Raw genomic sequence first — 17,903 nt, forward strand, 5'->3', positions numbered from 1 at the left:
CCTTTGTGAGTCCAATTTTTCCCTAATGGGGTGTGTGTGTGTGTGAGTGAAATGAGGGTGAAGTGTGGGTGTGTGCGTGCGTGTTTTACCAATGCACCCGTTGGGCTTGCTCATGGCGAGTGCGATGGAGGAAGCGAAAGATGGGCTAGCATACGCCAGGGAGTGAGTGGGTGAGGGATGTGTGTGTGTGTGTGTGTGTGTGAGAGAGAGAGAGAGAGAGAGAGAGAGGTTCCAGTTAGTCTATTGCGCCCGCATGGGCTAGGAAGAGAGAGAGAGAGAGAGAGAGAGAGAGAGAGAGAGAGAGAGAGAGAGAGAGCAAAAAACGGGTTGATGTGGGTGACACAGAGAGCGTGGGAGGGAGTATGAGGGTGATGGTGAGGATAAGAATTAGGGAGAGAGAGAGCGCGCATATGCGGCTATGGGCGATGCAGAGAGCGCGGGATGACGGGAGAGAGGATAGGCCCGGGTGGCCCGTAGCCGACAGAGGGTGAGAATGGGAGGGGGGTATAGTCAACGAAAAGAAAGGGGGGGTTGTGTAGTTGTAGAGAGAGAGAGAGATATATAGATAGATAGATTTGATTATCGTCCTCGGAGGTCAAATATGACCTATGGGACCAAAGTTACATGTGATGTAGTATGTGTATGGCTGATGAGTGACTCTCGATGCCCCAAAATTGTAGTGATGAGAGTCGCAATGGAGAGCCCACACTTTGGCTGGGAGAGGAAAGTATGTAGGTCTAAGTTATGGCTGAAAATGTGAGAGAAGCAAGTTCGGATGTGATCGAAATCTGAGAACTCTAGTAGTGTGTGGTACTCAGACTCTCGAACTTGCAGTGAGCATAATGTGCACAATCAATTTGACTCTTCTCCATTGCCCCAACGCCCTATCTCGCATCAAAGGAAATGGGAGCTAAGCCGAATTGCTGCGATAGTGCGTATCGCGGACAAGGGAATAGGCTCAAGCATGTAAGTGTGAGTACGGTTTCCTCTCTCAGCGAAGAACATGGTTTTGTAGTTGCGGGCAATATAGGTGGTGTAATGTATGAAGCGTGACCCACCAGATTTCTCCCAAGCCGTAATACATTGGCGTTGTAGAAAAGCTTCATTCACTTGAGAGTCAATTGAAGCATCATGTAGCAAGTGTAATGCATCCCATCTCCCAAACCACTTCTTTATGTCTTGCATCCATCATGTGCTCAAGATCTTGCTTTTATGCGTCTTTTGAACTTTTTTGCTTGCTTCCCATGCAATTGTAGGAAGTCGATGTGAGGGGTTTTGATGCATCTTTATCATGTACTCCACAACCCTTTCCATGCCCATAACCTCAATTGGAAGAGATCCCGACTCAAGAAGTAGGAGCATATATAGTGTTTGTGTCTTAACTTGGAGAAAGTTTGTAAGAAAACGCTTTTGGACATTCTCAAACTCTTTCCAAGTAGACTTTGAGATGCTCCCGCCCCACACTTCAACTCCATAAAGAAGAACCGGTGTCACCAATGCATCAAAAAGATACTTCTTGAGAACCCAACACTTGATGTTTCCCGCATTACACATGTTCTCAAATGCATAATATGCTCTCTTTCCCGCTTCCAAATGACGCATAGCACATTCATGCCACTTGTGATTGGATGGAACCTCAAGGCCAAGGTACTTAAAGCTCTCAACAACTTCAAGTGTCTCGTTGTTGTACACAATGCATGGCTTCTCCTTATGGTTGGTTTTCACAAGCATAACCTTTGTTTTGGATTTATTTACAATCAGCCCACTATGCAAGCAAAATTTCTCAAGGACAACCATAAGCTTTTGTGCATCTTCTAAAGTGTGTGCTAGAAGCACTACATCATCCGCATACAACAAAAGCATGATTACCGCATTGCAAATAGTGACCTCTTCAATGCCTTCTTCTTGCATAAAGTCAAGTACCATTTGTTCCAATTGATCGATGCATATACCAAAGAGAGTTGGTGACAATGGACATCCTTGTTTAACCCCAATAGTGCTTACAAAAATTTTTGAAATTTCTCTTCCCATGCGCAATTCACAAATCACCGTCTCATAGATTCGAGAAACCGCAAGCATAAACTCACTTGGCACTTGGAGTTCTTCCATCCTTCTCCACAAATTGTTATGTGGAATCATATCAAAGGTTTTCTTAAAGTCCACAAAACAACAATACAATCGCTTGCCTTTCAACCGACTTTCCTCCATGAGAACACGAAGAGTGACAAGATGATCAATGGTGCTATGGCATCGATGAAAACCCGCTTGTCCCTTTGCACGCTTGTCATTCTCTTCAGCCCAATCACTCAATTTCATCTCCATTATGCACCCAAACAACTTTTCCATAAGAGACCCAATCATTATAGTCCGGTAGTTGCTTACATTCTTTACATCCTCTCCTTTATGGAAAGGCTTAACCCAATTAGTACTCCAATCATAAGGCATACCATGTTGAAGTGCAAGGTTGAACATATCACACATCCACTCATGGGTAAAATCTCCCGTCCATTTGATCATCTCCGGCTTGATACCTTGAAGATCTCCCGCTTTGCGAGTGGCCAACTTTTCAAGCCCACCGCATACCTCCTCAATAGTAAAAAAAGACGGCATACATGGGAGTGAACCATAAAATGACATTTTTTCAGTATTTTCTTGCTCATATAATTGCCTACAATGTGTGTACATATCCACTAGACTCAAGTTACCAAAATTCTCAACCCGCTTGCCTCTCAAGTTTCTCCAAAATCTTCCACATGCATGTGCCTTTTCTTGGACTTGAAATTCTTGTTGCTTTACTTCCCATCTTCTTCTCGTCTTTTGAATCAATGCCTTGTATGTATGCAAATGACTTTGATAGTTGTCTTTGTCCATAGTTGCATCAAGCTTTATCAAGGACTTTCGAGCATCTTGACATTCTTTATCAAACCACCTTTTGCGTGATCTATCTTTGTTGATACCATGGAGATGCTTTATGGCAAAGCATTCTTCCGCACAAGAAAAAATAGCTTTCTTGAAAGCTTCCCATTTAGTTTCCAATGGTGCATCACATTGAAGCTTTGTCATCCATAATTTTTGCTCAACCATTTCAACGTACATTAGTGCCCGTTTGAAATCCATACATAGTGTTAACTTCTCTTTCCTTTGGCTGAAATTATCATGCTTAGTTTCTTCTCCCCATGAAAGGTCAATACATAAGGTGCGATGGTCGGATTCCGGGGTCCATTGACCAAACATAAAACTCTTTATGCGATACATGATGGCTTCAGAGAGTAGCATATAGTCAATCACACTATCCCCATTATGTCTTCTACATGTAAATCCATTGGTTCCACTCCACAAAGATACACCATTGGCAATGAGCATACCCGTGCTATTACACATGTGTAAAAGTAACTTTCCATAGTGATCCGGATCTTTCTCATCCATTGAAGTACGATCATACAAGTGAACTTCCTCCAACTCCCTTGAAATGTATGGCATATCAAATTGTTGAGTATCATGTTGCAATGTTTTTGTGCGAGCATTCATATCCCCAAATACAATAACATCACCTTCACCTTTGAAATAAGCAATGTCCTCTTCCAAATCAGAAAATGGTTGATCTCTATCCATGCAAGCATAAAAGGGAGAATCATGATGAGGAATGTAGCAACCGGCTACAAAAATGGGTGCTCTTTTTGGTGTCATAATTTTCAGCCATACATAACGTTTGTACTTGTCATCTTTCACAATTGATACAAAATCTTCCAATCCTTTCTTAACCATACATGCTAACCCTCCTTGTCCTCTTCGTTGCTTGAGATTCTTTGACCACATCAATGAATGTACATTGTAATCCTCCAAGCCGTTAATCCTTTGTGTATCATGCTCCCAAGTTTCAACAAGAAGTACAACATCGGCTTTGCTTGTTAGTTCATCAATGCCAACCCCCGCATTCCATGGGTATCCATTACAATTCCAAAAGCATATTTTCAATTGTAACTCGGTCTCATAGGTCACGCATCCCTATTTGCTTGAGAGACTTGCCTCCTCCTTGGGCACATTTTCTTCATGAGAGATCTCCTTGTTTTTATTATTCTTTTCCTCATATGCCTTGCGACGCATATTTTGTTGCTTAATAGTGCGATCTTCACATACAAAACATTTTGTATCCCTCAAATAGATCCAACTATTATCAAGGATAATCTTTCGCTTGGTCTCATCTGGCATGGTGCATACAATTGGCCATTCTCCCGAGCCAGGAGCTCCTTGCTTCCCCACTCTATGTGCTCCATAGACCATAACTCCGGACATGCCAAAGTGGGTTTTGAAGAAATCTTCAATAACAATGGCAAGAGAAGGAGGTGTCTCTAACTTCTCTTCAGGAATTCCACGAATAACAATGTTCTTGGAACGTCGCTCCCGTTCCTTCAACTCCTCCACATCCACATTCTCAACATTCTTTGTTTGAACCATAGCTTGCATGAGTGAGGAATTAGAAACCACATTGCTACCACATACATTTTTCATGTCGCATACATCCCGGCTCATAGTGTCAAATTTCTCCTCTTTCAATACATGGTCATGCTCTACTTTGCTCATCCGCTCCTTCAAAGCATTCAAGTCCACAAGAGAGCGTTTACATTCCTTGACTTCCTCTTCAAGTTGCATCAAACGTGTTGTTTGCATCTCAAGTGTCCTCTTGAGATTCTCATTCTCAACCACAAGTACCCTTAGTGTGCCATTCTCCATTGCAAGTGCTCGTAAGTCTTCGCCTTGTTTGTTTACAGTCTCTTGCAATGATACCAAGTACGCCATGATCATGGTTTCCGATGTGGTTGGTTGGGTGGTTGTGTTGCTATCTCCACACTTAGGAGATTTTGGATCATTTTCCACAATGGTTGTGGACCTTGTTGAAGAAGAAGAACCCTTGCGAGTGCCGGAAGACATTGTATGTAAAATAGGAGATGAGAATCAATTTTGTTGAACCTGTTCACTTCGGAAATGCTGCTACAGAAATGCCTTCCATAACTCTGAATTTTTTTTTCTTTACATCAATGCGTAGAGGACTTCGTGCTCTTCGATTGAGGCTATAGATCACCCAAATCGGAGTTCGGATGAAGAAGTTATGATCAAAAGAGTGGACTGCTGTCTACTAGGTCAAAAAACGGCTGCACTGAGAGAGAGAGAGAGAGAGAGAGAGAGAGAGAGAGAGAGTGTTGTGGTGGGTTCCCACCATGGGAAAAAGGAGAGAGAGTGTGTGAGTGGGGGGGGGAGGGGGGGGGAGGTAGGGCGGTGGTCCGCCGGTGGGAAGAAAACGAGGGGGGGAAGGAATAGGGAGGAGAGTGAAGCCGAGGGGGTGTGAACGACAGGGAAGGGGGGGGGGGGGGGGGGGGGGGGGGGGTATAGTATGGCGGCCCGCTAGGACTGGAATATGGACAAGCGAAAAGAGAGAGAGAGAGAGAGAGAGAGAGAGAGAGAGAGAGAGAGAGAGGAATATTACAAAACTGGTGGCCCGCTAGGGAATATAGGAAACGTTTTTTTATGCGTGCATTGGGCCAGGTGGTGCAGCAGCAAGGTAAGTGAGAGAGAGTGAGTTTGTGGAGCCGAGCAGTAGGAGAGAGAAAGAGGACCTCGGGTGCTAATGGAGAGGTGTGGTCAAATTGGTGGCACCCCGCCAGTGGTTAAGACTAGAGGGGTGGTGAATGTTAAAGAAACCTCATTTTTCTTCTTTTTTTTCTCTTGGTAATACGCTCTTCCCTTCTTGGTGTTTGGTTCTCGCGATCGCGGTTTTGAAAACCGGACGTCACTATCTCTCCCTCTCCCCTTCTCTCTATCTCTCTCTTTCCTATCTCTCTCTTTCCTATCTCTCTTTTTCTCTCCCTCTCTTATTCTTATCCTATATCTCTCCCTCTTCCTCTATCTCATTCTCTTTCCTATCTCTCCCTCTCTCTTTCTCTCTCCCTTCCTATTTCTCCCTGTTGCTCTCTCTCTCTCTCTCTCTCTCTCTCTCTCTCTCTCTCTCTCTCTCTCTCTCTCTCTCTCTCTGATTGACTATATGCTACTCTCTGAAGCCATCATGTATCGCATAAAGAGTTTTATGTTTGGTCAATGGACCCCGGAATCCGACCATCGCACCTTATGTATTGACCTTTCATGTGGAGAAGCAACTAAGCATGATAATCTCAGCCAAAGGAAAGAGAAGTTATCACTATGTATGGATTTCAAACAATCACCAATGTACATTGAAATGGTTGAGCAAAAATTATGGATGACAAAGCTTCAATGTGATGCACCATTGGAAACTAAATGGGAAGCTATCAAGAAAGCTATTTGTTCTTGTGCGGAAGAATGCTTTGCTATAAAGCATCTCCATGGTATCAACAAAGATAGATCACGCAAAAGGTGGTTTGATAAAGAATGTCAAGATGCTCGAAAGTCCTTGATAAAGCTTGATGCAACTATGGACAAAGACAACTATCAAAGTCATTTGCATACATACAAGGCATTGATTCAAAAGAAGAGAAGAAGATTGGAAGTAAAGCAACAAGAACTTCAAGTCCAAGAAAAGGCACATGCATGTGGAAGATTTTGGAGAAACTTGAGAGGCAAGCGGGTTGAGAATTTTGGTAACTTGAGTCTAGTGGATATGTACACACATTGTAGGCAATTATATGAGCAAGAAAATACTGAAAAAATGTCATTTTATGGTTCACTCCCATGTATGCCGTCTTTTTTTACTATTGAGGATGTATGCGGTGGGCTTGAAAAGTTGGCCACTCGCAAAGCGGGAGATCTTCAAGGTATCAAGCCGGAGATGATCAAATGGACGGGAGATTTTACCCATGAGTGGATGTGTGATATGTTCAACCTTGCACTTCAACATGGTATGCCTTATGATTGGAGTACTAATTGGGTTAAGCCTTTGCATAAAGGAGAGGATGTAAAGAATGTAAGCAACTACCGGACTATAATGATTGGGTCTCTTATGGAAAAGTTGTTTGGGTGCATAATGGAGATGAAATTGAGTGATTGGGCTGAAGAGAATGACAAGCGTGCAAAGGGACAAGCGGGTTTTCATCGATGCCATAGCACCATTGATCATCTTGTCACTCTTCGTGTTCTCATGGAGGAAAGTCGGTTGAAAGGCAAGCGATTGTATTGTTGTTTTGTGGACTTTAAGAAAACCTTTGATATGATTCCACATAACAATTTGTGGAGAAGGATGGAAGAACTCCAAGTGCCAAGTGAGTTTATGCTTGCGGTTTCTCGAATCTATGAGAAGGTGATTTGTGAATTGCGCATGGGAAGAGAAATTTCAAAAATTTTTGTAAGCACTATTGGGGTTAAACAAGGATGTCCATTGTCACCAACTCTCTTTGGTATATGCATCGATCAATTGGAACAAATGGTACTTGACTTTATGCAAGAAGAAGGCATTGAAGAGGTCACTATTTGCAATGCGGTAATCATGCTTTTGTTGTATGCGGATGATGTAGTGCTTCTAGCACACACTTTAGAAGATGCACAAAAGCTTATGGTTGTCCTTGAGAAATTTTGCTTGCATAGTGGGCTGATTGTAAATGAATCCAAAACAAAGGTTATGCTTGTGAAAACCAACCATAAGGAGAAGCCATGCATTGTGTACAACAACGAGACACTTGAAGTTGTTGAGAGCTTTAAGTACCTTGGCCTTGAGGTTCCATCCAATCACAAGTGGCATGAATGTGCTATGCGTCGTTTGGAAGCGGGAAAGAAAGAGAGATATTATGAATTTGAGAACATGTGTAATGCGGGAAACATCAAGTGTTGGGTTCTCAAGAAGTATCTTTTTGATGCATTGGTGACACCGGTTCTTCTTTATGGAGTTGGTGTGGGGCGGGAGCATCTCAAAGTCTACTTGGAAAGAGTTTGAGAATGTCCAAAAGGGTTTTCTTACAAACTTTCTCCAAGTTAAGACACAAACACCATATATGCTCCTACTTCTTGAGTCGGGATCTCTTCCAATTGAGGTTATGGGCATGGAAAGGGTTGTGGAGTACATGATAAAGATGCGTCAAAACCCCTCACATCGACTTCCTACAATTGCATGGGAAGCAAGCAAAAAAGTTCAAAAGACGCATAAAAGCAAGATCTTGAGCACGAGATGGATGCAAGACATAAAGAAGTGGTTTGGGAGATGGGATGCATTACACTTGCTACATGATGCTTCAATTGACTCTCAAGTGAATGAAGCTTTTCTACAATGCCAATGTATTACGGCTTGGGAGAAATCCGGTGGGTCACACTGCATACATTACACCACCTATATTGCCCCCAACTACAAAACCATGTTCTTCGCTGAGAGAGGAAACCGTACTCACACTTACATGCTTGAGCCTATTCCCTTGTCCGCGATACGCACTATCGTAGCAATTCGGCTTAGCTCCCATTTCCTTTGATGCGAGATAGGGCGTTGGGGCAATGGAGAAGAGTCAAATCGATTGTGCACATTATGCTCACTGCAAGTTCGAGAGTCTGAGTACCACACACTACTAGAGTGCTCAGCTTTTGATCACATCCGAACTTGCTTCTCTCACATTTTCAGCCATAACTTAGACCTACACACTTTCCTCTCCCAGCCAAAGTGTGGGCTCTCCATTGCCACTCTCATCACTACAATTTTGGAGCATCGAGAGTCACTCATCATCCATACACATACTACATCACATGTAAATTTGGTCCCATAGGTCATATTTGACCTCCGAGGACGATAATAAAATTTATCTATCTATCTCTCTCTCTCTCCCCATTTATCTCCCTCACATTAATTCTCTCCCTCTTTCTCTCATTCTCTCTTCATCTCTCTCTCTCTCTCTCTCCATTTATCTCCCTCTCATTAATTATCTCTCTCTATTTATCTACCTCTATCCCTCTTTCTCTCTCACTCTCTTTATCTATCTCTCTCCCTCTCTCTCTTTGTTTTTCTCTCCCTCTATATCTATTTCTCTCCTCCTCTCTCTCTATTTATCCTTCTCCATTTATCTTCCTCTCTTTAAATTTATCTCTCTTTCTCTCTCTCTCTCTCTCTCTCTCTCTCTCTCTCTCTCTCTCTTCATTTATCTCTCTCTCTCTCTCTCTCTCTCTCTCTCTCTCTCTCTCTCTATTGCTATCTAACATTTCTATCCAAACAATCATTTTCAAATGTGCCTAACAAATCAATCATTTCCAAACTGCCTAAGGAAAGCAGCCATTTCCAAACGTGCTTAGTAAAGCAACCATTTCCTAATGAACGAGGTATGTTATGGATTCTCTATTATTAATTTTTTATTTTGGATTTATGTGTGTGTGTGTGTGTGTGTGTGTGTGTGTAGTAGAAAACAAAAGGGAAAGAGGGGGGGTGTGCTTTTGTGTTTACCTCTTTCTTTGTAGCGTGGTTGAGCTTCGACTAGGTTGAGCATCAAAGACGATGGCGGAATACCCCCTTCACCGAAACTTGGAGGAAACCCTCTTTGACAAAACTTGGGAAGCTTGGAGAAGGAGAGAGGGGCAAGGGAGAGGTGGGGGGGGGGGGGGGGAGGCTTGGAGAAAGAGAGAGAGGGAAGGGAGAGGGGAGGTGGGGGAGGGGAGGGAGGGAAGCTTGGGAGCGATGACGGAGAGCAAGGACGCAGAGTATGCAGCAAAAACGCGGCATACTCTGCCTTCTTGCCTATTTTAGGTTCCAGTTATTATCGCGAGTATTACCACGTCCATTACCGCAACTATTACTGCCTATATTACTGCGACCAGTCATTTCAAACAGATAAATGCAAAGCCGTGGTTACGAGGGGGGGGTACAAACCACCCCCTCTACCCTTAGCTATACATTATTTGATTTTTTAGCCTTTTGAGTTTTTTGATGGAGATTTTTAATTTTTTATGGTTACTTTATTTTATAGTACTTTTAAATGTTTATTGATTGTATTTTTTAAATTCTCGTTTAGTTAAAAATAATTTTAACACTCATTGTCATTTATTCCCTTTGACTATATGTAATTTTTCTAATGGAATTAAGAGTTTTTCTAATATTTATTTTTTAGGACACATGATGTTAACCCTCACGGCACACGGACACCCTATGATCTATAAACGTTGTATTATTTAGAGTCAGGTACCGGGCTTGTCGGACCAATAGGAAAAGGGTAGGAGTGATCGCCGATGAGAGGCGCACTCTAACACGAACATGCTAGGGTTAGTTGGCTAAGCATGGGCGCCCAAGTGTGAATGGGGTGAGCTCCTATAAAAGCCAACTAAACCTAATTTTTACTCATTCTCTCATTTGTGCAATAGAAGAGTGCTCTTGCTCCATCTCCATCTTCTTCTTCTTCACCTCCTCGTGTGTGTGTGTGTGTGTGTGAGAGAGAGAGAGAGGGAGAGTGTGTGTGCGATCGAGCATTACGAAGGCACAACGGCGGCGAAGCGGTTGAGCGCGGCACGACTGCAGCTTCTTCTTCATCGCGGCGAGGAATCCACCACGAAGGCGAGCGTAGAGCGGTGAGTGACACACCCTTTGCTCTCTTGAGCTTGCTAGTTTAGGCTTGTTGTGTGCTTGGAGCCGTTTGTGGCTCGCACACGGTGTATCGGCAAGTCCCTTGCTTCGACAGTGCGGCAAGGAGCGCACATTTTTGGCGCCGCTGTCGGGGATATGCCCTACACTAAGCTCGGTTAGCACTTTACGCTTTCTTGTGGTGCAATTAGGCAGGGAATGAGGGTGTGTAGTTGTGTGGAGATTTCTGTTTTTTACGTTTTCTGGTTTGCAGTGCACAGTTAGCATTTCTTGCGTTTTTTGCATTTTTTGCATTTTCTGTCAAGTTTCAATTTCTGTAATTTTCTGTGTTAAATTTTCTGTCAAGTTCCAATTTCTGCAATTTTCTGCGCTTTTTCAATTTCTGCATTTCTTGCGTTTTTTCAATTTCTGCATTTTCAATTTCTGCGTTTTCAATTTCTGTTATTTCTACATTTTAAAAAAAAAAAAAGAGGAAAATAAAAACGCGAGTGAGCGGGCGGTGAAATTTTTCGAACATAAAAAACGTGACTCTTAAAACGGACGGGTTGGTTTGTATAAAAGATAGATCGGGATCGGGATCATTTGCCCAAGTCCAAGCCTCAGTCCTCAATCTTATGATATATACTAGACTCACTCTTATATATATACCCTACTCCCTCAAGAGAGAATGAGAGCATGTGGGACAAGTCCTCCACTCTCCTCCTTTCTCTTCCCACTTGCACCTTTAGACTTTCTAGTTTGGGCCTAGTTCCCTACTGGAAATTGACAGTTTTAGGGATTCCGAGGGCATAGAGTGACCAAACGGAGGGTTGTAAAGCACGGCACGACCCTCTGACCGATACGCTCATTTCGAGCTATCACACGGCCCATTCCACAACACGCTCTAAAAAATCTAGCAAAAAAACAAACAAAAAACACGCTAAAAACTAGTCACAAGGCCTCCTAGAGCAGCTTTTTGACACCTTAGGGTATCAAAAGCACATGCACTTACGCTCTGGGCGGGTGCTAGAACATGAGCATATTGAGGGTGCCTCTGTTCATACAGACACCCATTACCCATCCACGATAAGCTCTAGACCCTCAGCGGGGACACAAGGTAGCACCACCCAAGACCCTAAAATAGCCGCTAGTGATTCCTCCTCCGACTCAGAAATCATGGAAGCATACCCTACCCAAAACACTGAGAGAGAAGGCCATGCACCTCCCGAAGCTCCATAGCCTAGTACTAGTATGTTTAGCCGTTTCATGGAAACATTAGGTAGAGCTACTCGCTCGGAACGTGATGCAAATGAAGCACACGAAGGGGGTGGGGAAGTGGAATCTCCTTTCACATCGCACGTGGACCCCACACCCCCAAAGAGTGTCCATGTGGATATCCTACCAACTTCTTACCAAGAAGGCCCTGTTGAGCTGCCTCCTTCAGAAGTTCCCTCTAGAGTACCGTTGGTGACAAGTAAAACCACGGGGAGCAACATTGCTTCTACCTCACAAGAAACCATTAACACGTCGACTCTAGAAGGATTGTTCATTAATGACCATTGGACATACGACCTCCACACTGAGGTGTTGACGGATCTACACTCTGGCCACGCCTACCATGTAGGATGGATAGAGATTGTACAATCCACCTCTAGTGCCACGAGCATCGAAGATCAACAAAAAATGATCTGTAATGTTATCCATGGCATTATTCAATCAGAAAGGCAAAACCGAGGGGTAAATATACTCTCAACTGGCCCCATGAGATTTCTGGATACGAGCAAGGCTCAACAGCCTACTCTATCACAAATGGAGACTCCTCTAATGAGCCCCATGGACCCATCTTACGTCATTTCACCTGGGGTCTCTATGCAATCTGAACCTCCGAGCGACGACTTTAGCTTCCCTAACTTGGCTCAACCCTCTATTAAGGAAAACACAATGCTCACTCCAGGGATAAGCCTGACAGAGAATGTACCGATGACATCTACGGTTAGCGGAGTGCCACTACCTAGTGTCGTAGTACCTAATATGGGGCCTCGACCGTATGTGCCTCTAGCCCCTTATGCACACATGGCCCCCACACCTCCAATTGTACCACTTGCTTATGCTCCTCGAGTGCCGCTCCCTAGCCCTTATCCAAGTGGACCTATGCCCGGTTATGTTCCATATCCTGCATCATCCACACATATGCCAAGACCGGCACCCTTCCCTCTCCCACATATGATTCCAAGAGTACCTCCACCGGCCCTGCCTCCTCACATAGGTGACTTGGCAGCGTTTGCTCAAACCATAGGTCGATCTATCGCGGAAAATATGCGTCATGCATCTGATAGAGAGCCTAGAAGTAAGGCAGTACAAATCGCCAAACTCACGCAAAAATTCAATGGGGACGAAGATGCTAGAAAACACATTGAAGTGTTTGAACAAGTATGTGATTCCTTAGGGGAACGCAACGAACTACATAAGTGCAATGCCTTAAGCTTGACATTAAGTGGGAAGGCTGGAGATTGGTATAGAACCCTAAGGGTGGACGAGAAAACAATCTACCCTACCCTTCGAAGGTTGTTTCTAAAGGAGTACATACGAGAAGGTGTGCTTTGGGGTGTAGCATCTCAGCTAGAGAAGGCCGAACGTAAGGAAGGAGAGTCAGTAAGGGACTTCATTAGTCGTCTAAAGCACCTAAACTCTCGTTGCCCTGTAAATGAGCGCTTCAACAATAACCAACTGCTTGATCGATTCATTCGAGGGTTGAGGAATGAAGGAATCTATAATGGACTAGTGATTAGAGGTATCACAACCTGGGAAGATGTCACTGCCAATGCAATCCAATTAGAGGACAACTTGATGATAGCAGGCATGAGGGTGTCTACTGACACGAGATCCACTAGCTCACAAGCCATTGAGTATGAACCCATGACTGCAAAGCCCATTGCCAATGAGCCAAAGGTATTTGAGACATTCTTGACAGACCTCACCAAGGCAATCCAAGAGTCTCTTAAGGATAATCGACCCCCTCAAAATAGTCACATGTATCCAAGAAGGGAGAAACAATGGTGTTCCATTTGCTTAGGTCCACATAGCACTAGTGAGTGCCCTACGTTTAGAGTAAAATTTAATGGAACTTGCAACGCATGTGGTAGGTATGGTCACCAAGCTAAGGATTGTTTAATGATCAAACGTATGATGGCAAATAGACCACCTGTAGCCTGGACGGATGTGCCTCGAGCTCCTGTATTGATGCCTACTCCACCTGTTGAGCAACTACCGCAATACATGGTCCCTAGATCTCAAAATGTTGTACACGCTACACCGCTACCACCTCCTGTGCTACGACCGCAGCCCCCGCATCCAAGAGTCGCCCCTATGAACCAAGTGGGTTGCGAGCCATCAAATGCTTATCCAGATGGCTGTGAGGAGGAAATAGACACTAGTATTGCCTAGGACTTGATACATTGGAAGAGTGTCCTATATACTACATGGAAGATTGTTGGGGGCAAGTCAAGCCGGTTTATCAAGCTGCTGCTCTCGCATCCAGAGGTCAAAATATCAACACCCAGGCTAGGAGGCCACCTCTTCAATGCTACGAGTGTGGTGGACCACATCGAGCAGCGGAGTGCCCTATTAGGCTGCAAAAGAATGCTGCACAGATGCAAATGAATCAAGGGAGCACGTCTGCAATGCCAATACTCACATGTAATCGTTGTGGCATAGATCACTTGATTGCCCAATGCCCCTATAACCCAAATGCGCCTAAAATCACACCCCTAAATTTGGTCGAAATTGCTAGTGTGACATCGCCAATACCACCCGTCGCACCCGCTTATGCGATTACATGGTCCATGCTTCAAGGGCCAGGACATATCCTCAAAGAGAGAGATACCATTTCAGTTATCCAAGCAAAGAAAAAGAAGACACGAAGGAAGAAGTCGTAGAATACAGAAAATTCAAAGCCAAGTTCCAAAACAAACATAGGAACAGGAGATGACCCCGTGTATATGAATGACCTCGAGGATGATTCAGATTCAATCGAGACAATGGAGACTAGAACCAATACCACAAAGGGAAAGACCGACAAAGAAAACTGTAACATGGAACCAAATGAAAACCGAATAAGAGAAAATCATAAAGAGCCTCTGAAAACACCACGTGTTTCCAAATCCAATCCAAGACCCCCAAGATAAACCGTAGGGGCAAAAAGGGAAGAATCGTAAAAAGAAGATTGGGACGTACCCAAACCCAGTAGACGAGATTAAGCAGGTGAAACATCTAAGAGGTTTAGTGGAGGAGACTCAAAGGAAACTAGAACCAGAACCCATGCATGTCAAAATTCATGACACAGTGTTTCCCACACAAGTTCATCCACCCCACATGAACCATAGACCGTTAGCCATATCTAGTATCATCCAAGAAGGGAGTGAGGACGGGACATCAGAAATTGAGCATACACCTTTCTTGTTGGAAAGGATGTTTAACGAAGGAATACCTGATCCCATTGAGGAATATGAGATTCCATCCTCACCAGTTCCTAGTCAAGGACCTACACCCTGCAAAATGCCAATGAATGTTGCCAAACTAGTGGACTTCATGTCTTCTGAGGTCCGAACCACGATCATAGCAAAGCTGTATGGAGATCCTTAGTTATTCCTTGCACTTCGAGCATTCCTTAACGGAGAGCTACGAACGGGATTACCGCAGTTTGCGCAACCAAATAGGCCTGATTCGATTATGATTGATGAGGAAAATAATGTACAATCACTTGACTTAGATGGACACGAGTCCGTGATCGAGGTACCCATTAACGAATTAGGGCAGTATTTTGAAGGCGACGAGTCTAATGCGACCCTACCCATCACTACCAAGGGATTAACTATAAAGGGAATTCTTGATGGTGGTGCGGGAGTTAGCATCGTTACAAAATATTGTTGGGAATCCATGGGAAAACCCCGCCTCAGTGTTACTAACATTGTGGTAAAGATGGCAAATTGTACCATAGCCAAACCTATGGGGATGCTCAAGGATCTTAAGATCAAAGTTCTAGGACACAAGGTACGACATACGTTCATTGTAATGGATTTCTCTAAACACCTTATGTCACATGAAATGATTTTAGGACGACCATTCATGAGGGAAGCACAAATGGTTCATGATTGGTCTAAAAATCATGTCTATTTGCAATTCCAAGACTCTATCCTTAGAGTGGATTTGGTGACTGGTAAGGTACACCCCTTAGGGAGTAAAACCATTATTGATCATCGCTCTGACACCACAGTTCACTCGGCCCCACTACAATATTGTTACACTTGTAAGAAGGATACAGACATTGGCCAAGATTCTCCTTATATGGATATCCTACCTGGGATGACTGAGTCGGAAAATGTGGATTGGGTCCACCTAACATCAACCATAGACACTTGGGGAAATAGGGGGACGACCTGGGTAACACCTGAGGGGGATGAAATGCCTATACCCTTAAATATGCTACATGCAATGCATATCGCTTCCGACAAGACTCATCCTAATGTCACGAAGAAAACATACAAGTGGGTCCCTAAAGCTTCTTTAGTGACCATAGCTAGTGCTAAAAAACAGAAGCCTTGTAAGAAACGTACCACTCGCTCCAAGAAAAGTAAGAAAATGTTGCGATGGATACCTAAACAACTATTGGAAGCCCAAGGCTACTATCAAGGAAATGATCAAATCTGGGTACCAAAACGTAGATTGTGCTCTTACCTATCACCTGACCCAAGTGAGCCCAATCCCGTATCTCCAAAACGAATCAATGATCGTGGAAAGAAAAAAATCACAGAATGCTACACGCCCGCTCCCGAGCTAGTTTGGGTACCAAAGAAAGAACGATTTGTTCCACCTAGCTCAGGAAGGGGGGAGTCCCATGAAGATTCTAGCTCCTCATGTAATACATCCATAGAGGTAAAAGCTTCTACACAGCCTCCATCTATAGTAGTGGACCTCCATGAAGCTACAAAAGAATCCACACCTCCCAGTGTTCAAGAATCACATGATGAACCACTTCAAGTTCGATCCTGGGAGATTACCTTACCACCCTTGCGGCTTGACGAGGCACCTAGGGTAATAGAAAACTACTGGCAAAAATCCTCACCTATTACCAATTGGAACAATTGGTTTCAAAGGGTGGCAAGCTCATTTCAAACGGTATGATCTACCCAAGGAAGGGGGGAGTGTTTGCTGACAATCATCATTCATTTGTTTCCCTCTCAACCTTTCTCCCTGACCTCTCAATTCTAATCTTAGGGAATGTACATATAAAGCTTTATACTCACAAAAAACAAAAAAATAAATAAAGAGCAAGAGCAATTAGCAAACGAGTATGCGCAATAAAAGTCAAAACATCGACTCACACCTACACATGTCACAATTGGTACAGTGAAACAGAAACCTATGCCATAAAACACCTTTGATCCTCATCACTGGAGTGATGGAGAGTAGGTAAGATTAGTACGATAGGAGTGTTTCTGTTTTAGAGTTGAGAGATTAGCGAAGTTCTCTTTTCCCACTAATGTGCCTCCTGGAGGTATTCCTTTTGTTTCCTAGTGTGTACAGGAGCGTGTTGCTATTGATAGGATTTGGACCTTCATGGAACCTTTCTCTCGTTCACACTTCAAATCAAGTGCGACCATCGACACAAACAGGTGTTTCTTGTCCATTAGCATTGCCCTTATCTTTTTGCATCTATGTTTGTCTGCTTTGATTGTGATTGGTAGCATAATATTCAGCGCATTGTCTTAGTATCAAACATTTAATTCAATGTAATGTTTTGTCATAATCACTTGTCTAGGTTTAAAAATCAAGCAGTCCGACTAAGCTAGTTTGACCAAGCTAGGTATTAGAAATCTTCTCTTAATACCATGGGGAATGCCTTCCTAATAAGCAATGGTTACTTAGGTTCTTAATCCGATTTAGGAAGCATTGTATGAAATGTACTAGGGCTTTCTAGTGGGCTTAACCCTAGTGACCTTTAGCTTAAGTTTTATAAAGGGAGTTTACTAATGTGATGAGCCTGGGGAGGGTAACAGTGTTATATGACCCCCCAAAGTTACAAAATTAAAATGTTGAAAATGAACAAGCAAAAAATCAAAGTGTCACAATGTAAAATTTTAAGTTGGAAGAGAAATCTCAGCTTGATTTGGTACTTCACTCACGTGTATTGCCTATGGTACTAGAGCCCTAGAGGTTCCCAGTGTGGGCGCTTTTCCTTGAAAAGCAAAAAACCCAAGGCATACAAAATAAGCACGCACATCAAAATTGAATCAATGTGAAAAGACTTTGGGGGGTCAAAGAAAAAGTAATCAGTCAGGCGATGATTTCATGAGAAATTCCTTTTATGGTAGCTTAACTACAAGGTTTTCTAGATATAGCCTCTAGTCAGCCCTCGAACATG

Source organism: Adiantum capillus-veneris, chromosome 23 (assembly GCF_014529385.1).
Source record: "Adiantum capillus-veneris isolate H3 chromosome 23, ASM1452938v2, whole genome shotgun sequence".
NCBI lineage: Eukaryota > Viridiplantae > Streptophyta > Polypodiopsida > Polypodiales > Pteridaceae > Adiantum > Adiantum capillus-veneris.